This window comes from Alosa pseudoharengus, unplaced genomic scaffold (assembly GCF_046254945.1).
Source record: "Alosa pseudoharengus isolate Yale_2024_CS ecotype anadromous, Long Island Sound unplaced genomic scaffold, YU_APseudo_1.1 YU_APseudo_1.1_scf_217, whole genome shotgun sequence".
Taxonomy (NCBI): Eukaryota; Metazoa; Chordata; class Actinopteri; order Clupeiformes; family Clupeidae; genus Alosa; species Alosa pseudoharengus.
Genome location: NW_027468679.1, coordinates 22501 through 35054, shown reverse-complemented (window position 1 = coordinate 35054; position 12554 = coordinate 22501). Strand labels below are relative to the sequence as shown.

The 12554-nt window shown below is 47.5% G+C and overlaps 1 pseudogene; it reads right to left on the bottom strand.

Annotated features, from left to right (window-relative positions):
- Positions 1-2787: 2787 nt before the first annotated feature.
- Positions 2788-12554, bottom strand: part of LOC143138780 (protein O-mannosyl-transferase TMTC2-like) — a 21920-nt pseudogene continuing 12153 nt past the window's right edge.

Below are 12554 nucleotides of genomic sequence, written 5' to 3'. Positions count from 1 at the left end.
TGCCCCTTCATGGACCCCCACCATAAACCCCCGACACCCCCCAGCGCCCCCCCCCACGCCTCCCCCCCCCTCCTCTCTCCTCCCCTCCGACCTCCACCACCCTCCCAGCAGAGGAGAGACCCTCCAAGAGCAGCTGAACATCATCCAGCGGGGTCTGTATGAGCACTGACGGCCCATTTGGAAAGCCACAGCACACCTGAACATATATTCAGCGGCTCAAAGCCCAGACCTGCTAGAATAATATACCATTTAGGTGGATAAAAAAAAAAGATCGATCTAAAGACATAAAGAAAAACATTAGTATAGCGTCTGTAGACATAGTGAACATTAAACATAGATAGACTGTGTGTGTGTGTGTGTGTGTGTGTGTGTGTGTGTGTGTGTGTGAGTGAGAGAGAGCAATGGAGACTAAATGTGTGCAACTATCTAACTATCTAATCTAAAACTAGCCAATCCAAATCAGAGTGAATGAGAGAGAAAATGTTGGGAGTGAAATGCTACTAGTTGTGTTGGATGCCAGTGATTTGCCTCCAGCCTCCAGAGGGGTACAGTAGCCAACAGAAAGCAGACCAGTTGCTCAGGCCCCTTTGATGGGCTTTGGGCTGAAACCTCCTAACAGGGTAATGTAATATCAATGGCAGGCTGCTCGCCCAGGCCCGTTGGGCAAACATACACACACACACACACGCACACACGCACACACACACGCACACACACACGCACACACACACACAGACACACGCACAGACACACACACACACACGCACAAACACACACAAGCACGCACCCACACAGACATGCAAATGCACACACACACACACACTAACTCACAAACACAAGTGTGCACACACATGCCCTCACACGCACACAGGCACAAACACACAGTCCCACATTGTCAGTGTGTAGTGTTTGGGATCGATCTTTGAGCCTCTCTGTGTTGTGGTGCGCTCACACTGAACAGCTTGTGGCTTCCTGAGGCAGGCGTCTGTGACTCACTACGGAGTGTACTGTGTTGATATGGAAACTGATAGGTGGCACACAGAGACCAGAGTGTGAGAAAGAGACACAGAACACACACACACACACACACACACACACAGGCACACACACACACACACACACAGGCACACACAGGCACACACACACACACAGACACACAGACACACAGAATGAATGGATTGATAGATAGATAGATATATAGATAGAGAAAAATATAAATAGATAGATAAAGAAAGAAAGAAACACATACATAAAAAAGAACAGACTACTTGTTTGTGCAGGATAGAAGAAAAAGGAGAGAATGGAAGAAAACAGTGAGACTGAATTTTAGAGATAAGACTGTGAAAGGGGGAAGGAAGAGGGAGAGAAAGAGAGAGGGGAGGGGGAGAGTTAGAGATAGAGTGAGAGAATGGGGGGAGGGGGGGAGAGTAAGTGAGTGAGTGAGAGAGAGAGAGGAGAGAGAGAGAGAGAGAGAGAGAGAGAGAGTAAGCAACACTTTCAAAGCCAAGAGACGCAGAGAGGCGAAAAAACACAAGTGACAGACAGAAAATGTGAGAGTCAGGACGGCAAGAGAAATGGAGAGAGAAAAAAAGCCAGATAGGGAGTAGGGAGTTTATGGGTGTATGTGTGAGTGTGTGTGTGTTTGTGTTTGTGTGTGTGTGTGTGTGTGTGTGTCGTGTGTGCGTGTGAGAGTGTTTTAAGACAGAGAGTTCAAAGTGAGGAAAAAAATAAACTGAGTAGAAATACAAAGACGAAAAAACAAGAAAGAAACAGAAACATGGACGAAACCAGAGAAAACAAAGAAAGATCCAGATGATTGTTTCCCGCAATGTATCCTCAGTGCTCTCCATTCACACAGCCAGATTCTGTGCTTCACCAAAGTCATCGCCCATCTAAAGTAACAGCCACATCAGATCACTGTCTCTGTGGTCTCTGCGCTGCAGAGAGTTAGCATAGCATCTACAGTAGGCCAACACACACAGTAGGTCTCTGTGTTGCAGAAGGTTAGCGTATGTCTACAGTAGGCTAACACACACAGTAGGTCTCTGTGTTGCAGAAGGTTAGCGTAGCGTATGTCTACAGTAGGCCAACACACACAGAGTAGGTGTCTGCTTTAGCAGGCCTATGTGCCTGCAGTCAGACATAAAGCAGAATGCTGTGTGTCTGTCACAGGGTGTTAACAGGCTTGTGTGTATTTGTGCTGTTAATGCTTCAACAAGTCTGTGTGTGTGTGTGTGTGTGCATGAGAGAGAAAGAGAGAGAGAGAGAGAGGAGAGAGAGAGACGAGAGAGAGAGAGAGAGAGAGAGAGAGAAAGTGAGACAGAGTGAAAGTGAGAGAGAGATAGAGAAAGAGAGAGAGAGAGAGAGAGAGAGAGAGTGCTCTAACAGGCCCATGTGTGTCTGTGACAGACCAGAGTACTTCTGTGTGTTAAGAGGTCCTGTATGCGTGTTTGTGCGCTCTTTTGCAGTCCTGCCTGTTTGTGTATTAGTGAGGGGAATTCAAAACTAAAGTCCGGCCTCATTACTGGCACTGGCAACCACTGACAACCGCTGACAAACACTGCAATAGCCTACCCCTTTACTAATATCCATAACCATCTGACTAATATATCCCGAGCTCACTTTAATTTGTCCAGGCATTTATTGATATTTTATACGCTTTGTCTTTTTTACGGAGAGTCTGTAGCCAGCACGCGGCCGGAGCAGCGGCCAGCGATCGCAGCAGTTCTCTCTTCTCACTCCATAAACAGTTTGTAAAGTCATTAACAGCCTGCTTTATGAAGGGTTTTATAAAGGGTTTATAAATGCGGTGCCGAGGTTAACGGAGACCGACCTGAGCATGTGAGCCGCGCTGAACACCACATCAAACTCCCCGCTGTCCAGAGCGTGCTGCCTTCTCCGCCATTCCCGCAGCCTCCAGCAAACGCGACTCTTCCAACAAAAACTGACCTGCGAGCCAAAAGACAGGAGAGAAAAAAGGATAGCGAGAGGAGAGAGAGAGAGGGAGAGAGAGCGAGAGGAGAGAGAGAGAGAGGGAGAGGGAGAGAGAGAGGGAGAGAGAGAGGGAGAGAGGGAGTGGGAGAGGGAGAGAGAACGAGAGAGGGAGTGGGAGAGAGAGAGAGAGGGAGAGAGAGTGGGAGTGGGAGAGGGAGAGAGAACGAGAGAGGGAGTGGGAGAGGGAGAGAGAACGAGAGAGGGAGTGGGAGATGGAGAGAGAACGAGAGAGGGAGTGGGAGAGGGAGAGAGAACGAGAGAAGGAGGGAGAGAGAGAGAGAGAGGGCATACATTTTTTTTTTAGGGACAGAGTTATTGCTCTTGGCCTGGGGCAGCAGCCAATCTAGTTTGCCCCCATAATAATAATTTGCTGCAACACAAGATATTAGGGTGCGATTACACTCTGGCCTGCACGGCCTGCATGGGCCGCTCACAGCCCATTTGCTCCATTCAGATGAGCAGATAAGCGTTTCCTCTGGAACGGGGGCCGCCCCGGCTCCTACAGTGGGGCGCACGGGATGGAGCAGCGTTGGGGGTCCTCTGCGGTCACCAGGAGAGAGGTGGTGTGTGTCTGTGATGAGTGAGTGTGTATTTATGTGGGAGAGAGAGTGTGTGTGTGTGTATATGTGTGTGTGTATTGGAATAAGAGAACAGGAAAAGAGGGAGCTGGGAGGATATTGTGTGTGTGTGTGTGTGTGTGTGTGTGTGTGTATGGGAGGAATGGTGGGAGAGGGGCTGCGGAGGGTCAGGTTTTTACTGGAAATCAAACCCCTGTTGACTTTGGTCAGCTCCCTCAGCCCAACCGCGCCCCACTCCAGCCCAGTCCAGCTTCTGCTGCAGTCGCTGCACAGTGGAGCGGAGCGGAGCGCAGACCAAACCAGGGAGACCTTCCTGAGCGCCAGCACGGGGGAAAGGAGAGAACCTCGCTAGGCCCCTGCTGCCCTGCCATGGAGGCCGTGTAGTCTGTATAGTCTGTATAGTCTGTGTGTGTGTGTGTGTGTGTGTGTGTGTGTGTGTGTGTGTGTGTGTGTGTGTGTGTGTGTGTGTGTGTGAGTGTGTGTGAGAGAGAGAGAGAGAGAGAGAGAGAGAGAGAGAGAGAGAGAGAGAGAGAGAGAGAGAGAGAGAGAGAGAGTGAGTGAGTGAGTGAGTGAGTGAGTGTGAGTGTGTGTGTGTGTGTGTGTGTTTGGGGAGAGGGTGCGGGTAAGACAACCTGCCACGCTGTGCTGGCCGGCCACAGCTGACAACGTTCGCGGCGTTTACTCAACACCTCTGGGTCGCCGAGGACACTTTGAACGACGGCTTGGGTTCGTCTCACCTTGCTCCGAGCCAACAGCAGCTCTAGCTCCGGCTATTTCAGCTCACGACCACCAATCTCCTCCTTCACAACCCATTCATCACTTGTTGGCAGCGTGTTTTTTTTTATTTCTTTAACAAGTGTTATTATTTTTTTCACAAGCAGACCTTGGGTAACATAAATGGCACTTCCATTCGGGGAAATTAGTCAGCTTGAATTAAAATAAAAGCTGTCTGCTTTTATTCAGCCGAAATGTTTTCAGAGGGCCGTTTCAGCGTCGAGGGGTTAACACGGAATGTGAAAATAAGCAATCGTGAGCCAAAGCACCTTTCCTCAAGGTCTACAGCGAAATATTTACGCAAGCGCCTGTTACTGTGTGACAGAAATAAAGCCTAGCTGATTGACCTGAGTGTTCTCGTGTGAGGCGCGAAGCGTGGAGTGCGAGGCCCGTGAGCGGGAAGCACACGCATCGGGCGTCACGTTCACACACGCTTCCCCGCAGATCCTGTAGCTCCTCTCGAACAAAGAGAGGAAGCGAGGGATCATCTTTATCAGCTGGCCTTTTACGCGAGCCCGCCGTCGGAGATCGTCCAGCAGACACGTAGGATTAGCCATTAGCCTCAAACACTCAGCAGGTAGAGAAGGAGAGAGAGAGAGAGAGAGAGAGAGAGAGAGAGAGAGAGAGAGAGAGAGAGAGAGAGAGAGAGAGAGTGTAAGGCAGCTAGTGGAAAGACAGAGAGAGGAAAGGCAGAGGGAGGCAGACAGGGAGAGGTAGATAAATAATGGGAAAAGAATGGCAGATTGAGAGGAAAGAAAGGTAGACAAAGAGAGGTAGACAAAGAGAGGTAGATGGAGAAAGGTAGAGATAGATAGTGGAAAAACAGAGTGGTAGATAGAGAGAGGAAAGAAAGAGAGAGGTAGACAAAGAGAGGTAGATGGAGAAAAGTAGAGATAGATAGTGGAAAAAAGAGTGGTGGATAGAGAGAGGAAAGAAAGAGAGAGGTAGACAGAGAGGTAGATGGAGAAAGGTAGAGATAGATAGTGGAAAAACAGAGTGGTGGATAGAGAGAGCAAAGAAAGAGAGAGGTAGACAAAGAGAGGTAGATGGAGAAAGGTAGAGATAGATAGTGGAAAAACAGAGTGGTAGATAGAGAGAGGAAAGAAAGAGAGAGGTAGACGGATAGCTGAAGAGGTCAGCCAGTATCGCAGGACTGGAGCCAAACATTCAGCCACGGCTGCAGAAACACTTCGGTCCACAGGCTGGTTCCACAGGTCTGCTCCGAACACAGTTGGGGGACACACCTGCCCCATCCCTGTGGAAACGGGCCTGTGTCCAGGAGGGCTGCTGATGAACACGTTTCCATAACAACCTGAAGGTCAGGGGTGTGCCCACTAGTAAGCACAGACTGAACAAACAGGATCTCGTCCACTGGTCTGATGGCTGTTTGGATTAATATCACCAGGGAAATAACTTATTTTTTATTATGAATAAAAATGTTATAACAAATATTATGTGTATAAACGACAAGAGATGCTTTTATGGCCATTCTTTTTTATGGGAACCACTTGTTTGTGAGCGCAAAAGCATAGTCAACTGTCCTGGGGTTTTCAAATAGCTCAGCATGTCTCTCTGTGTGTGTGTGTCTGTGTGTGTGTGGCCGCGTGTGTGTGCGCGTGTGTGTGTGCGTGCTCCTGTAATGCACCAACAGTCCGGGCACAGAGACTGCTTGATTTAATTTAATGAATTAGCTTCTTCCTATTGGTAATCTAAACACCCCAAAGGCTGAAGTCTGCAAATAACATATAACATCTCATCTCACAGAGGCACATTCACACACGCATCTTAATTACTACAGCAGACCAGGGAGAGGAAGCTGCGTCCGAGCCTGTCAGAATGTGCATTTATCAACGCTGGACCAAATGCCTTGTGTGTTTTACACAAAATCCTCCACCACACATTAACATCACAGAATCCCGGCAGGTAGCTGGTAACACCCAAGACAAAAAACGAAGGCACTCTGTCTTTAAGCGAATGTAAGTTTATCTATTTTTCAGAGCATAGGCAAAAAGACAACGCATGACGACCGCCCATATCCACCCAATGGTGGCCCATTTCAAATAGAATATCATATCATATAGCCTCAGTTCTATACAGAATATCATATCTTATAGCCTCAGTTCATTATAGAATATCATATCAGCTCTAGAATATCAACTCTAGCCTCAGTTCTATATAGAATAGCATAACATATCATATCGCCTCAGTTCCATATAGAATATCATATCATATAGCCTCAGTTCTATATAGAATATCATAGCATATCATATAGCCTCAGCTCCATATAGAATATCATATCATATAGCCTCAGTTCCTAATGCACGTGCTCTGCAGGTGCTTGTGAGTATGAGGGCTGCTGTTAGTATGGCTGTGTGTTAGAGCTGCCTTACCGTAATGCATGTAGCAGTTTCCTTTGGTGGGGTCCAGCTGGATGGCCTTTAGGAAGTACCTCTCCGCCTCTGCCTTCTGGCCCTGCCGAGGAAAGAAGGGATGTTGAGAACGAGTCAGTCTGCCCTCTCTCTCTCTTCCTCTCTCTGTCTTTCTCTCTCTTTTTCTCCTGCTGCCGTTCTGGCTGCACATAGGCCCTAATGAACTCATCTGCCTGAGCGCTGTGTTGCGTGTGAACGTTCCCTCTCCACCCCCCATCCACATGGAACCCCTCACAACACACACACACACACACACACACACACACACACACACACACACACACACACACACACACACACACAGACACAGACACACACTTCCCCGCTGCCTGCGCTCCCATTATGAATGAACATCTGCTGCAGAGATTATTATATTTAAACCGAGAGCAGGGACACTTTGCGGGATTCCCATGCTGAAGGCCCTGTCTGTGTTTCAACGCGAGCTGATTTGTAGAGCGGTGTGCTAAAACGCTTAATTGTGCCGCTTTGTTGACCATGTCTCTAACATTATTTCAAAATCAGTGTCAGCCCGCTCATCCATCACCATGGACACAGACAATGGGCCTCCTCTCACTGTAATTACACATGGGGAAGGACCTGATGGAGTGTGCACAGGTCTGCACGCATGCACACACACACGCACACACACACATGCACAAACACACACACACACGCACGTACACACACACACATACGGGCTTATTCTGTCTAGATGATTAAGAAAAGTCTCTCGTGCTTTTACATTTCATTTCATGTTCAGCTACATTCACGGCACACCAGACTTGGCCTTTACTGACAATTTGTAAACAGACTGAAGAGCCAATCTAAAGCATTACACTCCACGGTCATCAGGGCGTCCAGAACATACCATCCCCATCACATCTCAACATTCCACACTGACGTGCCAATGTTGGAGTGAGGGCAGGGTGAACTCTAACAGAGTGAATGTTTACCACAGCCTAGGAGGGTGTGTGTGTGTGTGTGTGTGTGTGTGTGTGTTGGGATACAGTCTTCACACCCTATTACACTCACACAAAAACACAGTGGCACACACAGACACATGCATCTGTGCTCAGTGTCTCTCTCTTTCACACTCTCTCTGTCAAACACACACACACACACACACACACACACACACACACACACACAGCTGCATGACAGCTGGGATCGTAATAATAAAAATAAAAAAATAAATCATTTTTATTTACTCATAGAGACCAGAAAGTTGACAGTAAATTATTCTAAAATCAATTTACCACATTCAAATTCACTTGATTTGGCAAAGAATGCCCCTGTTTTACACAACAAAGAAAACTATGTGGTGCCAGGGGAGAAACCCTGTCAGTTTATCATCAGCATTTCTGGCTGTTTTCATAACATGTCAGTTCCAGGATGGCAGCCCAAGACTTGACATTGACAAATTTTAATTTATCAAAACAAAGGGATTTACCAAAGATAAAGATTTCAAGAGAGAACTGATTGTTTTCAGAAGTCAAAAATACGGCTTGACCGAATGGTACTGGGAGTGTCTTCCAAAAATTCCATTAACTTTTTAACAAACTTTTAGCCTGTGCCAGACCATCAATTTAGCAATCAATCACTATAGATTATGTTGGATGAACCAGAACATTGTGATGTAATATCAATGTGTTGATTTTGTACTGTGTGAGTTTTGTACAGTGTGAGCATGTGTGTGTGTGTGTTTGTGTATGTGTGTGTGTATGCGCACGCATAATTGAGAAAGAGAGAGAGAGAGTGCAAGTGTGTGTGTGTATGTGTGTGTATGTGTGTTTGTGCATGTGTGTGTGGGTGTATGTGTGTGTATGTGTGTGGGGGTATGCACACATCAGGTTTCATTGATTTCCAGCGGTTTCCACAAAGAAACCCATCTGCCGACCTTACTATCCTTTCAAGACCTTGGCTTGACATTGATGTAATAACATGCTCCCTAACTCTAGACACACACACACACACACACACACACACACACACACACACACACACACACACACACACACACACACACACACACACACACACACACACACACACACACACACACAGACACAGACACAGACACAGTGTATGTTTTCATAGAGGTGTTTATGAATGAGGTCTGAATTAGATTACCACCATCCGGACATGACTGGAGCTCATTAAGGCGCATCCAGGAGAGGGGCTGGAGAGAGGGGTGAGGCTCCAGTGAGCTCAGTCAGGACAGGACTACACTGCAGGGGCTCAGAGCTGACCCCCACACACACCCTGCAATCTCCCATCCCCTGCCGGGAGCTGAACTTTACACCCCAAAACAGGACCACTGGTGGATCATCACTCAGAATGGAGTGTGTGTGTGTGTGTGTGTGTGTGTGTGTGTTTGGGTGTGTTTCTGTGTCTGTGTCTGTGTGTGTTTATGGGAAAGACAGAGATGGGGAAATAGCGTTCTGGGCCCCTAACACATATGCTAACTACATTCACCATGATGTAATCTTAGTTGTCAGGTAATATACTCAACAAAATATTTGTTTTTGTTTTCTTAAACCTCTTGATGGGTGTTGCAGCACGATGAGAAAGGGGGGACGGACACTTACACTTAAACACTCATAACACTGCAGAACCCTCATAACACTGCAGAACCCTCAACATTTAAACCCTCATAACACTGCAGAACCCTCAACATTTAAACACTCATAACACTGCAGAACCCTCAACATTTAAACACTCATTACACTGCAGAACACTCATAACACTGCAGAACACTCATAACACTGCAGAACCCTCAACATTTAAACACTCATAACACCGCACAGCCCTCAACATTTAAACACTCATAACACCGCACAGCCCTCAACATTTAAACACTCATAACACCGCGCAGCCCTCAACATTTAAACACTCATAACACCGCGCAGCCCTCAACATTTAAACACTCATAACACCGCACAGCCCTCAACATTTAAACACTCATAACACTGCACAGCCCTTAACACTGAACAGCTAAAACACTGTCCAGCGCGAATACACTCTCCTGACGTCTCGGCGGGCCCAGCCTCCATCTCTTGGTTTGTCTACGCCCTTCTCAAGGTCAGAGAGGCCGTCAATCAGTGTCCGCCGTCTCCCCTGGCACCCTGCGAGGTGGCATCATTTACACCCAGAGGATGGTGGAAGGGGCGCAACCTCTTCCCCGGGTTCTATTTCGGTTCTCCCCGAATGCCAAGCACACAGCGTGAGGCTGACAGCTCCGACATCAACACTTCCCCTCAAAAATCAATAGAGGACCCTTAAAATGAAAACAACATCTGCTCAAGCAAGTGATTTACGGCCTATATGTCCCTCGCATGGGCAGCCTTGACATAATTGGGAGCTCAAAACAAATGAGTCTAATGTACTCGTGGCTTGTTACGCCGTGACATCTAAACAGAATAAATCTTTATTTCTTGTGCATAAACACAATGTTTATTTGCACAAAGAGTGTACGTGTGTGTGTGTGTGTGTGTTCCAAACTGGCCACTAAACCTTAACAAAAAAGTTTGTATTTTTGTCCTAGTTGATGTGACAGCAGTCAGCCATGGGACGTGGCTCTGAACAGGATTAGTTGAAGCCACATGCTGCATGAGGGCATTTTTGGACCACTTCTGGCACAGCAGAGTGGCTGAAAATGAAGGGAAAATGAATAGTCTCTCTGAAAAATACCAATGTGACTAGAAAGAAAGAAAGAAAGAAAGAAAGAAAGAGATAAAAACAAGTTCTCTGTGGAGTTTTGTACCATAAACTGTGTGAAAACAGCCACGCTTTACTTTTCACTGCCAATAACATCCAGATGTTGCAACATTTCCCTCCTCTCAAGTCGAATCAGCACCATCTCCTGTTTACCAACACTGCTTCCATCTCCCTGATTCACATTTGACACACACTCTAATGAGGTGCTAGAGACACACACACACACACAAACACATCCTATCACTCTCTCTCATACGCACACACACAGACAGACAGGCAGACAGACAGACAGACAGACAGACACACTCTCTCTCTCTCATTCACTCACACACACACACACACACACAGGGTGGCATGAGAGGGTCGATAAAATCAGTTCTGTCATCTTCTTTATTTACCCTAAGAGGTCAGGGCAACCTGGGCCCAACTAAACTCTACAGCCCACGCTGCCATGGAAATGAGAGGAGACAGCACAGGAAGGCCACAGTCCCCCTACCCTGCCCAACACACACACACCCACACACACACACACACACACACGCACACACGCAGCAAAAGAAAGTGAGAGACCCAGAGAGGAGTGGAGTCCATGAAACTTTAAACTAGGGGACTTCTCACTCTAACAGGGCATAGTGAACGTGTAATGTGTGTCTGTGATGTGTGTGTGTGTGTGTGTGTGTGTGTGCATCCATCATTGGCTGTCCAGACTGGTTTGCCTGTGTGGCAGTAGGCCTGGAGGTAAAGGCACCCCAACACGTCCATGTCAGCAACACTGGAGTCTCACAGTCCAGCACCACAGGAAGCACATTACAATACACCTCTCTCTCTCTCTTTCTCTCTCTCTGTCTCTCTCTCTCTCTCTCTCTCTCTGTCTCTCTCTCTCTCTCTGCAAACTGAATCAAGCTGATACACAATATACTCCCAGCACCAGTAGATCTGCTGTTGTGTCCTCTCCTCCGTTAGCAGAGGCTTGTCCCTACAGAGTTTTAGATTAGACTATGGCTTTTGCTTTATGCTGCTACAGTACACAGTATACAGTAAACAATATTCTCTATAAGCCCATGCTATATGTTACTACCCTGCTATACTAATGTATATAGTGTTTTGTTTAGGGTTAGTATCTGATATGTTTACAAATGTATTTGAGCTGTCCACTGCACTGACCCTAGTAATCCTATAAACCTTCAGGGCATAAGAGAGACCCTTTTCCAGCGTTCTTACCGTCATGGCCAGGAGCTTGCCGTAGGTGAGGTGAGCGGGGATGTGGTCCGGTTTGGCGCGCAGAGACTCCCGGTACCAGTGCTCAGCCTCCGGCAGCTTGTTCAGTCGCATGTAGGCCTCTCCTGCACACGGGAAGGAAGGAGTGGAGAGGTCAGCTCAGCAGGGGGTCAGAGGTTAAAGCAGCACACATCTCACCATTGTTTTACGCCGACACCCGACACCGGATAGGGTCCAGCCGTTACCCAGAGCCGACCCGCCGCGACTCCCACCGGCTTTGAAAGGCAACACCCGAATCGCATGAGGGGCCTATGAGGGGATTCCGTCAGTCGAGTAGTGGCTTGACCCATGAAACGTGTTTATGAAAACAGCTACTTCTGAGCGAAATCACCTTTTTCGCCTTCTTGGTTTCATTTAGTTTCTCAATGCTCATGAGAGAGTGAGAGAGACAGAGATAGAGAGAGAGAGAGAGAGAGAAAATAGAGACAGAAAGAGAAAGAAATAAAGAGAAAGAATTAGGGAGAGAGAGAGAGAAATAGAGAAATAGAGCGAGAGAAAGACACAGAGAGAGAGAGAGAGACAGAGAGAGGGTGCACATTTCACAGGTGAAACCCATCTTTGAACAATAGTCCACCCCGCCAGTCAAGCTGATAAATATAATTGCTGCTTAAAGAGCGTGGAGCCTGTTATGCTTGTCTGCGTTCACAAGACACATAATACAACCACGCGCCCACGTGTTTGTGGTTGTGCGCTGTAGGGTGAACAGTGGGTTGGCAGAGAAAGCAAACAAGGGCAAAGAGCATGTGGGCCGAGGGTGGGTAGTGCCCACCTCAGCAGAACCCAG